This window comes from Crocuta crocuta, unplaced genomic scaffold, assembly GCF_008692635.1.
Source record: "Crocuta crocuta isolate KB4526 unplaced genomic scaffold, BGI_CrCroc_1.0 scaffold676, whole genome shotgun sequence".
NCBI lineage: Eukaryota > Metazoa > Chordata > Mammalia > Carnivora > Hyaenidae > Crocuta > Crocuta crocuta.
The window spans coordinates 11,206-25,283 of NW_027529455.1; the positions used below are offsets into that span (position 1 = coordinate 11,206).

The 14,078-nt window shown below is 47.0% G+C and overlaps 1 protein-coding gene and 1 non-coding gene across 2 annotated transcripts in view; both read left to right on the plus strand.

Annotated features, from left to right (window-relative positions):
- The window catches only part of TSC22D3 (TSC22 domain family member 3), a 59,806-nt gene that overhangs the window by 346 nt on the left and 45,382 nt on the right, over positions 1-14,078 (plus strand). The window lies entirely within an intron of this gene.
- TRNAL-UAG (transfer RNA leucine (anticodon UAG)) lies at positions 2,982-3,066 on the plus strand. Its single transcript has one exon. It is a non-coding gene; the product is annotated as a tRNA-Leu (tRNA).

Below are 14,078 nucleotides of genomic sequence, written 5' to 3' on the forward strand. Positions count from 1 at the left end.
CCTGGAGTCCCTTGGGGCTGAGGGGTGGCAGGTGGGAGCCCGATCTTGAAAGGTGCCCGCAGGAGACTTTGCCAGGGAAATGCCTGAGTCCAGAAGGTGGACAAAGCCCTAGATCGGTTGGGGGATAGCTGATGGCACCCCTCCTCAAATGCATACATTTCCACTGCCACTTTGGCGATTCTGCCCCGGGATGCTCTTGGGATCTGAGTTCTACCCTTCTCAAAATACGTAAACTCAGATTGAAATTGCAAGGGCTTTTAAATTACCGAGTGGCTCTGGCTGACCGAGAGGGCAAGCAAAATGCCAAGACAAATTAAGCTCGCTGCTGGTGAGGCGGGAGGGTGGAGAACAAGAAAAATTAGAGATGTGTGAGAATTTTTTGACACTCTGGATGGGGGTACCTCCATCTCCTCTATGGATCACAGCCTTCAGTTTCCAATGATGGGTAAAAGCAGCCCCAGAGAGCATCCTAGGACCAGTTGGGTGGATGAACCCATATCTTCGCAGGCCTGTGTAGCAGTGTGGGGCATACTTTCTAGAAATCCTACTGAAGGGCAAGGAAGGGAGGAGGAGGGGAGAAACACAATGGGAAGATCCAAGGTGGCCGCTGTCCTCCAGTCTGAGACACTCTGGTAAGAGCCAGTCTTTAGCGGGGTGACAACTGAAGCAGGAAACCCAGCCTTGGGTCTGGTGTTCTTAGAACCATCGGGATGGGACACTGGTGTGTGCGTGCGCATGTGTATAGGGGTGGATCTTGTTCTCTCTCAACAACAAAGGTTATATTAAGAGAAAGAAAACCCCGCAGAGAGAGACCCGGGTTATGGTACAAATTATGGCTCTACTTCGTTCCGTGTGTGAACCTGGGCAAGTTCCCTGATCTCTCGGCCTCTTAAGGTTCCTTGTAGTTCTGAAATTCCAGATCATGGGCTGGTGGTGTGATAAATAAGGTAATAAGAAATTTTGAGCACCCACACAATATTTGAATCATTGGGCAACTTTTCAGTGAAGCACACACAGGAAATTTTACAAGCAATTAAGATTGCTAGGAACTGCCCTCACTCAATGCTACGACCGGGTTTGCCTCCTAGGCCCCGATATTCCAGGAGGGGACAAAGCAGGGCTGCGAAGTTCGTTAAGCATTATCATGACAAGTTGTATTTCTCAGGCGTTTTCCGTGCCTTCAGTGCCCTTTCTCATTTATTGTTTCACATTACGCATCAGTTTATCTCCTTGTCTCGAAGAAACCAGGCCACACGTGAAACAGGTTTCAAGGGAATCTTCCATTTCTGGCCAAAGATTACTAAGAGTGTATTCACACCACAGACAGACTCTGCATCCCTGCTGAGCTAAAGCCCTCCGCTCTCCGCTCTCTTGTAGGAGATTGGTGGCAGCGGGGGAGGGGTGGCAGAAACACCTGGAAAGAGCGCCTGTAGCATTTGTACTCTTTCAACTGGGAGAGAAACTGCCCCAAAATGGCCTTGCGGATCTGTAAGAGGCAAAGCTTCCTCAGCTCTGGTTCGAGGTGCAGGGCCTAGGAGGGTCGGACCTACGTGCATGAGGTGTGAGGCTGAGAGCCTGAGATCAACATGTTGGCTTGTGCCATACCTTGCGATGCTTTCTGGTTATCTGGGTTTCTCGAATGGAGAAACCTCCTTTGTCACCTACTCCACTGACACCTTTCTGTTGACTCTTGGTTCTTGGCAAAGCCTGGAAATATTATGGGTTGAGGGTATGGGTGGAGGGAGCAGGGCAAATTGTTGAGAAGGTGTACCTGAGTACCCTGCCTTCTGGAATCAGAGCAACTGAGTGTCCCAAACAGCTGAGCAGCAAACTAGCAAGCCCTCGGGTAACAGCCCCGTAGTTCCAGCAGAACAAAGCATTATCTCATTTTCCTTGACCTTTCCTGGGACCTCAGAGATTGGAGATTCTGAGTTTGGTTTAGCTTTTGCCCAGAATGACATGCTCGTTAGCAAAGTAGGAGACCATTATTGCTGGTCATGGGTCTTCTCCAGTATCTGAGCTCGCCAGCCTTCTCCAAAGTGAGAATTTTGTCTTTTCTTACTTCATTTATTCCCAGGGCTTCGGTCTTCAAAACTCAGCCATACTTTTTAGTTCCGTTTCGTTTAATGATCTAATGTTTCGAGTGCCGTCATTTTTACTTCTGTTCCATTTAATGATTTGATATTTCAAATTCCTGCTTGGGTGTCTTTTTTTCCTTTAATTTGTCTGCTTTCAAGCCTGCCTCTTCTCCTGGGAAAGCTACTCTCCTGCTCTTCTGTAGCCCATTCTCCTGCCGCAAGGGCCCCTATATTCTAGGGAGGAAGGGCAGGGCACATTCTTCATTTCTATCTGCTTTGCCTGCTTTGATCTGTCCCTGGCTCCGGGCTTAGCTCTTGGTATCCTTGGAACACAAGGGTATAAGCAATTTGAGGGCAAGGCTGCATTTTACACTCACTTGGTTTTCCCTTGGCTTCCTGTTATACACCCAGCGTTCATAACTGTTGTTTGTTGTGGTGGTGGTGTTGTTGTTTTTATCAGATGACTGCGTAATTATTGGTGTGGTCTTATGTAAATATTTTACAATTTTAACCTAGTCTTTGGAAAAACACTTACTAATATTTAAGTGTGATAGCCTGGTAGAAGTCCCAGTGGACCATGCTGTGTATATACGAACGAGTGGTAATAGGCATGCAGCTTCTTGGTATGTAAAGTTGCCTCTAAAATATTGGGGACATGGAGGGTGCCTAGATGGCTACGTTGGTTAAGTATCTGACTCAGTTTCAGCTCAGGTCATAATCTCATGGTTCATGAGTTCGAGTGCCAAGTCAGGCTCTGCACTGGCAGACCAGAGCCTGCTCGGAATTCTGTCTCTCTCTCTGCCCCTCCTCCACTTGTGCTCTCTCTGTCTCTCTCAGGATAAACTTTAAAAAAATATATTGGGTGGGGGGAAGATGTATTTTAAATACCATTCCTTCAGGGGCGCCTGGGTGGCTCAGTCGGTTAAGCGTCTGACTTAGGCTCAGATCATGATCTCACAGTTCGTGGGTTCGAGCCCCGCGTCGGGCTCTGTGCTGACTGCCAGCTCAGAGCCTAGAGCCAGTTTCAGATTCTGTATCCCCTCTCTCTCTGACCCTCTCCTGCTCACGCTCTCTCTCTCAGAAATAAATAAATAAATACCATCCCTTCAATCTTGTGTTAGATAACTAACAACTATAATTAATAGCTAACATTGATTAAGCATTTACAATATATACTAATCTCATTTAATACTTACAGCACCAACCCAATGAAATGGGTACTGTTATCACCCTTCTTGATTTTTAACAAAGGAAATTGAGGCTTAGGAAAATTAAGTAACTTGCCTGATGCCTCACAACAAAGAGCGAAGCCGAAAGTTCACCTAAGATCAATCAGACACTAAAGAATTGTCTGTGGGGGCTTCTGGGTGGCTCAGTGTGTTAAGCGTCAGACTTCAGCTCAGGTCATGATCTTGCAGTTTGTGAGTTCAAGCCCGGTGTTGGGCTCTGTGCTGACAGCTCAGGGCCTGGAGCGTGCTTCAGATTCTGTGTCTCGCTCTCTCTCTGCCCCTTCCCTGCTCACACTCTGTCTCTCTGTCTCTGTCTCAAAAATAAATATTAAACAATTTTTAAAAATATTTTTATTTATTTCTAGGAGGGAGAGAGAGAGACAGCGTGAGCAGGGGAGGGTCAGAGAGAGAGGGAGATACAGACTCTGAAATAGGCTCCAGGCTCTGAGCTGGCAGTCAGCACNAAGAATAAATTGTTAAGCAGTGGTAAATATTAGCCCAGAAACTAATCAACTGGTTAAAATGTCCTTACTAGGTACTAGGTAGGTGACCAACCCTCCAGTTTGGAGAAACAAGACTTTCAATACTTAAATAAGGATAGTCCCAGGGAAACGGGGATGGTCAGTCACCCTTTTATTAAGGTACTCTGCCGTATCATTTGAATGTGCTTCTAAAACTGGAAAACTAAGGAGGCAGATAGAACATACTGGACAAGCAGCTAAAATTTCCAATTTAAATATAGCCTATGAAGGGTGGCTNTAGCCTATGAAGGTTGGCTGGCTGGCTCAGTCGGTAGAGAATGCGACTCTTGATCTCAGGGTCATGAGTTCAAGCCCCACGTTGGGCATGGAGCCTACTTTAAAAAATTGTAAATGGGGTGCCTGGATGGCTCAGTCGGTTGAACGTCTGACATGGGCTCAGGTCATGGTCTTGCAGGTTCGTGAGTTTGAGTCCCACATCGCGCTCCATACTGACAGCTCAGAGCCTGAATCTGCTTCGGATTCTGTGTCTCTGTCTCTCTCTGCTTCTCTCCCGCTCACACATTCTCTCACTCTCAAAAATAAATAAACGTTAAAAAATTGTAGATAAAACGCAATAAAATAAATGTAGCCTGTGAAAAAAAACTTGCAAAGGTGATACTTGAGGGGCCTTAACTGTCTGATCAGTAAGGTGTAGTGAGCTAGTGTGAGAGCTTTTGCCATATTCTGTTATTGTTGTTGTTATAACCTCAAATTTATTTCTAAGATTTTATACAAAGCTTCTTAATCGGCTGTTCTGCCTTTGGCCCCCAAGCACACTTGCCCAGTGTGGTCTGAGATACTCGGAATGAGTTTGCTTCCAGTTCTAAAAGCCCTAGGAGTCTACCTTTAAGCTTCTAGCTGGCAACAACTAGTTCCCATACTTAGGTGCTTAGAAAGTAATAAAGAGTAAAAATGTCGAATGGCTTTGTGTGTGCTAATTCATTTAACTTTCCCTATTGAGCGGATATATAGCAGTAAGGGGAAGGATGGAGATTCAGAGTTCAGGTTTCTGAGAAAAATTTGCATAAAAAGTATTTGTGCTTCTCTAAGTGAGTCTTTGAGCTGATTCATAAGTGTATATTCCTGGATTTTGCTTCTGGGGGCATAGCCACTTACATGGTGTGATTTGAGGGGCAAAATGATTCCCTTACCTGTCGGCTGTTGTGTCCAAATTCATACTCTAAGATTCAGTTCTATGTCTGTGTACCATACAAAACTGAACCCCTCTCCTGTGGCACCAGTGGTATGCAGACCACACCTTGAGAAACCCTGCATTAGAGATTGCAAGCCTTTGTCAACTAATTTGCCATTTGATTTTGAGGATGGAGGGTTTTTTTGTTTTGTTTTGTTTTTTGTTTTCTTCTTCTTTTTTTTTCTTTTTGCTATAGAGAGGTTTTGGGTTTCCCTGTGGTTAAGCTTTTCATTCTTTGCCTTTGTGATTTTTTGCTTTTGGTATCAAGCTTCAAAAGTCCTTCCCTAGCCCAAGGTAATTTAAAATAACTATTTCCTGAGTACCTAGCGGTCTGACAAAGAATAGGCACTGTCGGATTAAGGCACATTCCCGGTTAAAAACGCAAATGCATTTGCAAACTTAACATTTATGGTTTGGATGCCTCATGAGAATCTCGACATGTAAGAGATTGTCTTTTTCTTGAGGCACAGATGTGAATTCCATGTGCTAAGAGGCTTTTGCTGGTCTATGTATACGACATACATATGCCATATGTATGTATATATGATTTGTGTGCATTTTAATGGATGTATAAAGTATATAATATATACATGTATAGCAGTAAGATGTAGGTAACATGACATTTGTCATTTTGACCATTTTTAAGTGTACAATTCAGTGGCATTCGATACACTCGCAATGTTGTGCAACCATCACCACTATTCATTTCCTGAAATTTGTGATCATCCCAAACAGAAACTCTGTACCTATTAAACAATAACTCCCCATTATCTCCTCTCCCCAGCCCCTGGTCACCTCTATTCTACTTTCTGTCTCTATGAATTTGCCTGTTCTAGATATTTTACATAAATGGCCTCATACAACACGTGGCCTTTTGTGTCCAGCTTCTTTCACTTAGCATAATGTTTTCAAGGTTCACCTATGTGGTGGCATGTAACAGTACTTCATTCCTTCTTAATGACTGAATAATATTCCATTGTATGGATAAACCACATTTTGTTTAACCATTCATCCATTCACTGACACTTGGATTGTCTCCACCTATGGTGAAATATGCCACTATGAACATTTGTAGGCAAGTATCTTTTTTTTTTTTTTAAAGAGAGAAAGAGAGAGAGCAAACACACACATGGGGGAGGGGCAGAGACAGAGGGAGAGAGAGAATCTTAAGCAAGTTCCACACCCAGCATGGAGCCTGACATGGGATTTGATCTTATGACAGTGAGATCATGACCTGAGCCGAAATCAAGAGTCAGAAGTTTAACCAACTGAGCCATCCAGGTGCCCCTATGGGTATCTTTTTTGAGTCCTTTTTTTCAATTCTTTGAGGTCTATAGACCTAGAAGTGGGATTGCCCAGGTCCTCTCCTCAGAGTCCAGACAAAGTAGTGACTCTCATGAAATGAGGAAACATCTGTTTCTTTGGGGAGAACACCCCTCCCTGAGTCAGCTGCTAGTGACTGCCATGAAAAGAAAACTAAAAAGTTTAATGAAATGATAGACATAGAAGCTTTATAGGGGAAATGATATGGTCTTGGGATGCTCTTGAATTAGTGCGTCCCTTTCATAAATGGCCAGGGTCTACCATACCTTTTAAAAGAGTCACATGAGTCTGCATGTGACCTCATTACTTATCATTGACTCCTTTGTGTAGATTTATTTATCAGACCTTCTTTCACTGAGGCAACTGACCAGGAGGAAGGCTCTATGGAAATGAAGCATGGGAAAGCCAAGTTTGGAGAAGAAAGGTAGGGAGACAAGGCTGGAGTCCACAAAAAGCTTGCTGCAGCCCAGGGCTCTGGGTAGCATGACAGCTGAAGAGGTGTAGGTGCAAGGTTTGTTCTCGTAAAGACAAATAGTAAGAACAGAGCACAGATATCACCTATGCCTCCAGTTTGCCAGGACCCATATGAGCCCACCTCTCAGAAAATAACTTTTTCCAGGGTGACCTTATTTTCCCTCCCTGCCTAAAGAGAAGGTTAACACTCCTGCTTATATTTGCACTTCCAGATAAACTGACAAGCTCTCGATTCCAGGTAGAGTGTTGGCTCCTTTCCAGAGCAGGTCTTGAAGGCCAGGGAGTCTGGGTGAATGGAGATGGACGTGTCTGGCCAGTACTTGCCCCTCACCTTGCGGGGCTGGGCGAGAGGAGTGAGGCCAGCTGTGTCTGCACCTGGCAGTGGCCGTTGCACTATGTTTGCTCATCGCGATGCTGCTCCTACCTGAACTTTCTCCTCTTATGTAAGGCATCCCTCAAGATAACTACAAAGCCATAATTTGTCATGGGTGGCTGGGTTTACATAATAAATTGGTCGGTGTCGTGCAATAGCCTCTTGAGCTCCAGAGAAGCCAACGTGCCTAGTGGAACTGAAGCTTGGGCGCATTTGATGGGGCACTCTGTGTGCTCAGCATGCTCAAGGGAAGGCATTCCATGACCGCTGGGGTCAAAAAGACAAAATTTCCCTTTTAGATGAAGACCGCAGTAATGGCCCAGGACATGCTGTGCCGGCCCAGTGCCTGCAATAAAGGGACAAGGGTTAGGTCCTTGCTGTAAGACCACAGCTTTTGGCAGAGCAGGCCCTCCATAGAGCCTTGTGGGCTAACAGAAGCCCCATGAAGTCCAGAAAGCTAGATCTTCGTCTCGAAGAAGGTTTGATGAGGAGTCCTGGCAGGGGCTTATGGAGGCCCCTGTCGACCTTGCCAAAATTCAGCTGAGCTAAGGAGTCGAAGTGGGTATAAAACAGGGGTCTGTGAGAGTAGAAAGCAAATGCTAATCCAGGCAGCAGCGAATCTTATCAATGGGCAGGGCAAATCTACTTGTATCTTCTAGCTGGAGATCTCTGCCTTAAAGTAGCCATTGCCCTTTTGGGAACAGGTGTGCGATCCTAGCCAGCACTGGAGACGGAACAGGAAGCTTCCCGTGGTGCAGACACTAGCCCAGGAGAAACAGGAGCCGGAAGCAGGCTTGGTCAGTGATGCCCCAGGCTCCACCATCAGCCTTCCTCTCGTGGGAGCCGCTTTCCTCAAATAGGTCGAGCCTAAAATCAGGGCCCTGCCTATGGACAAAGCCCCACAGGGACCTTCCCCATCCTTCCTCGAAGGAAGAATTTACTCACGAAATAGGCTTGGGTATTCAACCCACTTCCTCTTGTCTTCTCTTCAAGGGAGATGGAGAGAGCAGCTGCTCACAGCTGAGGGGTCTGGCCAGGATTCCCATCAGAGCTGTCTAGACCATTGATTGGCCATGCCTGCTAGCCCTGAGGAAGAAGGGGGTGAGAGGTGAGAAGGGAAGTGGTTCCAGTGACTCCTTCCTGGTCTCCCCCGAATACACACACCACCCCTCCACCGCCCTCCCTCACCTTGCTTAGCCTCACTCCCAGACTAGGCTGGGCCTAGGCCAGGCCTGAGGGCCCTGACTCATGTCTTGCATAGTGCCTTATGTAACAGAGCCAGGTTACTGGGCATCAAGCTTCTGCTTGCTCAGTGGCAGGCTTCCCTGGGGCCAGGCATTCAGAAGCCTGCTAGGGGTCTAGGGAGCTCAATCATATTTCCAAAGGAAAAGACTACTCTCCCCATAGTGTCAGGCAAGCAGTCTGCTCAGAGGCAACCAGGTTGCAAAAGTGATCCTCGCTGAGTCCCCACACACAAAGCAGGCAGGTGAGCTACTGTGGGCTTAGTGTGGTTTAGGGCATTCGGCGGCCGAGGCGGGAGGGGGGCAGGGAGGGCGACTTCTTCTATCAACTGATCCTATGCTGCTTTAGAGACAGCCTGGTGCATCTGGAAGGGTCCCAGAACAGGTCTTAGAAGTCCGTCTTCCTTTTGTATCTGCTTGTTGGTTCAGGGACTGCTCTGGGACCCCATGCAGAAGGGTTTACTACAAGCTGGAGGAGCTGTTTAAAAGAAGCCCAATTCCCAGTCTATTCTCCGTGAAGCCTCAGAGTCCCGAGGCTGGCCTGAATTTGCAATGATTCTTAGCTTTCTTCCTGGCCTATTCAGAAAATTAATTACATTACCAGCTTGCTGCAACTGAGCCCCCAGCAAAATCAGGCTTACCAGATTTGCTGACATATTTCTTTAATCAGCTCATTTGACTATCTACAACATAGAATATCCCAATCAATCTAACATTCCATTGGCTCAAAGTTTGTGACTAAACCAATAGTTCCTCTTCTGCTCTTCCCTTGTCTGCCTGAGCCTGCCTCACTGTGCTGCCAGCCGGTAAATGGCTCACAGGCTGAGGGTAGTTGGGGACACTGCCCTCCGGTTAGGGAAAAAGAGGAAGAAATGAGGAAACAGTGTAAAAAGAAAAGTGGTGGGGGAATTACTAGTAGACATGTTGTATCCAAAGCTCAGACTCATGAATCCTCAGACAAGTTCAAGACTATCATCTTAGGGCTCAGGAGAGCTGGGTCCCTGAAGTCTCCCAGATCACAGCCAGAATCCAGTCAATGTTGGGAAGCATGAGGTGGAGGTGCAGGATTTCCCTTTCTTGAGACCCTTCCCGGGCTTTGAGCCCTTTGCTTGTCCCTATCCCCCCTGCCCTTCTGGTTCAGAGTCCATTGCAGTAAAAACGAAACAAAACAAACACAAAAATAACAAGAAGGAAAGAATAAGAAAAGCCCTGCTCTGTTTTAAGGCAACATACGTGGCCTGCCCAGGTGCACAGAGAAAGGAATGATGGCAGCACCTCATTCGGCCTTGGATTGAGTGACCAAGCAAGCACCTCAGTCAATCAGTGCATCATTTACTGACCAAAGGCCCACTATTTACCGAGCACTTTTTATTGAGTGCCTACCCTGCCTAGCACTGAAGAAGACCGGGAAGGCGGCAGAGCCTAGGATGGGGCCTGGTGAGCTAAGAATGTAGCTGGAGGAGTAGAGTAGCTGTCCCCAAGGCCTTCAGGGGAATAAAGCAGTTCCACTAGAGCAACTGCGGGCCCAGCAGGGACTCCTGCTCCTTGAGGGAAAGGCCTTAAACTTGCTGTGCCCTGGTTCTGCAGGTCTGGGACTTGGGTGGTGCCAAAGCAAACTAGGAAGGGAGAGTCTCTTTATGGCGGCGGCTTCCAGCAGGGCCTTAAGAATGGGTTGGCTTTGGCATGGTGGGAAGCAGCTGCAGGGCTCCCTGGTTGGGACGGGGAAGGGATCCTTGCCAGTCCAGCAGGGATCATGGGTAGGAAGGGGCTGGCCTGGAGTGGGGACAGCAGCCAAGAACACGTTTCATTCTTCCTGGACTGAAACCCAAAGTCCCCAGGCTTCAGGAACTAGAGGAAGGCCCATTCTGGCCCTCCTCTCCTTGGCTCCTCTTTGACTCTGGGTGAGCTGGTCCCTAGTACCCTCTCTTCAGGGACCTGGGCTAGCCCTGGTAGGTGAGGGCCTCTAGGGCCTGGAGAAAGCTCAGTGGGACCAGGTGGGTTGAGCTTGGGAGTGCAGTTGAGGGTGAGCACCAGAGGAGCCTGGGGGGGGGGGAGTGTGTGGCTTCATATCTCAGCACCCCTGGCCTTGATCTCCACCAGGCCCCTTCTGAGATGGGTAACAGAACCAGGGACATGTCAAGGTGCTGCCATGAGAGTATATACACAATTTGCCCGAGTGTCTTTGGAAAAAAAGTTGCTAGTTTTAGCCTTGTTTGCACCTTGGTCAAATCTTTCTTTCCCAGATGCCCTACCACAGAAAGCCCTGGGGTAAATCTGAGGGAGGAGGGAAGCCTCAAGCTGATAGGAAAGGGACAGCAAAGAGAACCAGCTTCAAGTCACTTGGGGGAGGAGGGTGCTGCTTACGGTCAGCACTCTGCCCTTGCTTTCTGGGACCCTCTCTCCCAGCTAGTATGCTGGGCACCCATGGTCATGCCCTTTCCCACCAGAGTTCTGGAGAACTCACATTTAAATTTATGAATATGTTCGGTCAACAACAAATATTTCCTGCACACCTTTCATGTGCCAGGCTCACTGTTAGACACTGGGTATAGAATGGGAAACTCACAACAAGAGACATGGTCGCAGCCGTCATGGAATAATCAGCAGAGTGGGAGAGATAGACATCAACCAAACAGTCACATTAATGGATGTGTGTTTACAAACTAAGCAAATGCCAAGAGGGAAAAGGAATGAGCTTCTGACAGAGAATATAACAAAGGAGCAGACAAGGCTTCCTGAGGAAGTGATATTNTGCGATGAACACTGGGGTCCATGTGCCTCTATGCATCAGCACTCCTGTATCCCTTGGGTAAATTCCTAGCAGTGCTATTGCTGGGTCATAGGGGAGTTCTAGTGTTAATTTTTTGAGGAACCTCCACACTGTTTTCCAGAGGGGCTGCAAGACCTGGTCTAATTCTAATGAGCAGACCGAAGCCAAACGAGACATTTTTAGACAGAGGACTTACTAAGGAGCCCCTGAAGTCATACCACAAGGTAACTGCTCACACCCTTGGAAATCTCTCTCGGCCATGAGTGGCTGGCAGGTCCAAAAGAGGAGGACTAACATTCTAACAAGAGGAAGAGATGAGTTTGAAGCACACGGGGCGACTAGTACTTCATGTCCCCCTTTGCTAAAAATAGTCCATGACAGTATAGAAATGTGTAAAGGCTGGCCCTGGGGACTGGTGATAAAGTGGGTATAGCCCGTGGGGAGGAAAATTTGGTTTTGTAAATTATTTACTATAAAGAAAAGAGAAAGGGGAGGGGTCGTCTGGGTTTTCTTTTCTCTTTGTGGGCCTCCTTCTGAGTTATGAATGCTTCTCATTGTACAGAGGCAGTGGGGCACAGAGCTTCAGGCTGGACTCCTTTCTGGAACCTGAGGTGTAAATTTTCTGGGCTGCAAACGCCAGATATTTGTCCAGGCTGAAAAACAACCTGAATGCAGAGGGGCAGGGGGGCTACACCTTGGAGAGGGGCAAAGACATTGATTGAGGGGCTCCAAGGAGCTTTCTTTGGAGAGAGGTGGTCCCACCATAATGGCAAGGCAGGTGACAGCTGGGAGCTCAGCACGATCCAAGGGAATCTAATTGTAAAGAGTCCAGATAAGGCAAATGAGACTTATTTAGCCAATGGGAGGTAAACCTGGGAGTTCAAGGAGTGGTGGGGCTGAGCTACAGGAACCAAGATGATCGATCTAAGAGGAGTTTGAGGGTGGAGTGGAGGGTGGTGAGGAAAGAGAAGAGTGGTTGATCTTCAAATATAAGAAAAGTCACAACTCAGAGATGGTGACTAGCTGCTTCCAAACCACACCAGGAACAGAACAAGAGGAAACAGGCCTCTACTGTAGCATGAAGAATTGAGATTAGATAATAGGAAGAACTTCCTGACTACAAACATTCAGAGAAGCTAAATGAATGTACCATGGGATGTTATAATACTTCGTAAATGTGGGGAAGGTAGTGACCGTAGAAATAAAGAACTGGGTAAAGGTGTGAGAGGACCTGGATTATAAGGACCACAGACAGAAGGGGACAGACAGGAAAAAGAGTCAGAACAAGTGTTCATAAGGAAAAGCAAAGCCCATGTATGGTATATAGAAGTGTTTGCATGAAAATACTTTCATAAAAAAATGTCTATGAAATTTCCACGGGAGGCCAGTCATTAAAACTAACACATACCTCCCAGGCCTGGAATGGTGTGAGGGTATGGACTCAAGAGCTGTTAGGGCACCTTTCCACATACCTTCAGCCTTCTCATCTCCTGGCCAAATTAGCTTCAGTGGAGGGGCACCCATCTCCCATCATCTAACAGTTTTAGGGAGCACCCCTGTGCTGGGAGCATTGGCTTAAGACTGCCCACCCCAGGTACTTGTGGAAGAAGAGGATTTCTCCTCCCTCACACACAAGATTTAGACACAGTGGCAACCAACAACCCCGGCAGAATCCCTGTGGCAGGAAACTTACAATCTAGTGGTGGAGACAGACATTAAATAATAATTACATAAATAAATGTATCACTACAATTGATCATAATGAGGGAAAGGTACAGGAAGCCACAAGCATGCAACCTAAGGGGTCTTCCTCTAGGATTAGAAAGTCTGCAAAAAGAAGTCACCTTGTTAAAACTTTGAGCACTGCATGTACCCTTCTGTGGGTGATTCTTGCCCCAAATCATTAATGAAAAAAGGCAAAATGAACCCAGTCACTACGATACCCTAAGATGTGGATTTTGAAGTTCCTCTGGCTCACTGAGGCTTTCATACAGAAGCAAACCCTCATGAACATTTTCTCATTGCCAAGATCAAGCAGCCTTGATTTAGGCAGAGTGATTCTCTAAGGGTGGTAATAGTCTATCAGCTGAAAATCAGGATCAGGAAGACTTTGAAGAGCTCACTTGCCAGATGAACAGGATGAAGGTCAGTGAAGAGAATAAAGAACTAATGCAGTGAAAATTATACTTGAAATTGGCCCCCAGAAATGACTGTGTCTCCAAAGTGCTGTGCCTTTACTCTCCTATTCAAACATAGGAGACATATTATATCATATTCTAGTAGTAGCTGAGAGGCGTGCCCAGGGCTGTTGAGTTCTGAGAGCCAAGATCCTAGAGAATCAGGATCCTACTTTGCTTTTCCCTGTCCCTCTACCAGAAGAGTGGAGGTACTGGCCCTTGTAGGGGAGCTGGGATGGGCTTCTCCACCCTCAAAAGACCCTGGAGGGGCCACTAAGAAGCAGAGAACATTAGCCACTGTGTATTCATGAAGCACAGGGGCTTCACATCTAGTAAACTACCATTGACAGATTCTGCAACCTTGGCAAGTGACTTCCCTGGACCTGTTTCCTCATCTAAAGAATGGGATGAGTGTGGTTGGAAAGGTTAAGTGAGAGGGTGCTCCCAAGAAGCATTCCGTAAAGGGAAGCCTTCATTACGCCACACATATCTTGTATGGAACCAGAACAAAACCTTCTCTGACTTGCCCTCCTCTCTCTCCAGTCCCCTCACTGACCCCTCCCCTCACTCCATCAATCACACGCCCTCTCCTGCCCAGAGCCAGCTAACACCTGCATCCCAGTCTGGCAAGCTTTCTTCCTGTCATGTCTTGCTCTCCCAACCTTCTTCATTTACACTCAGGTAAAAATGGCTGAGAAGG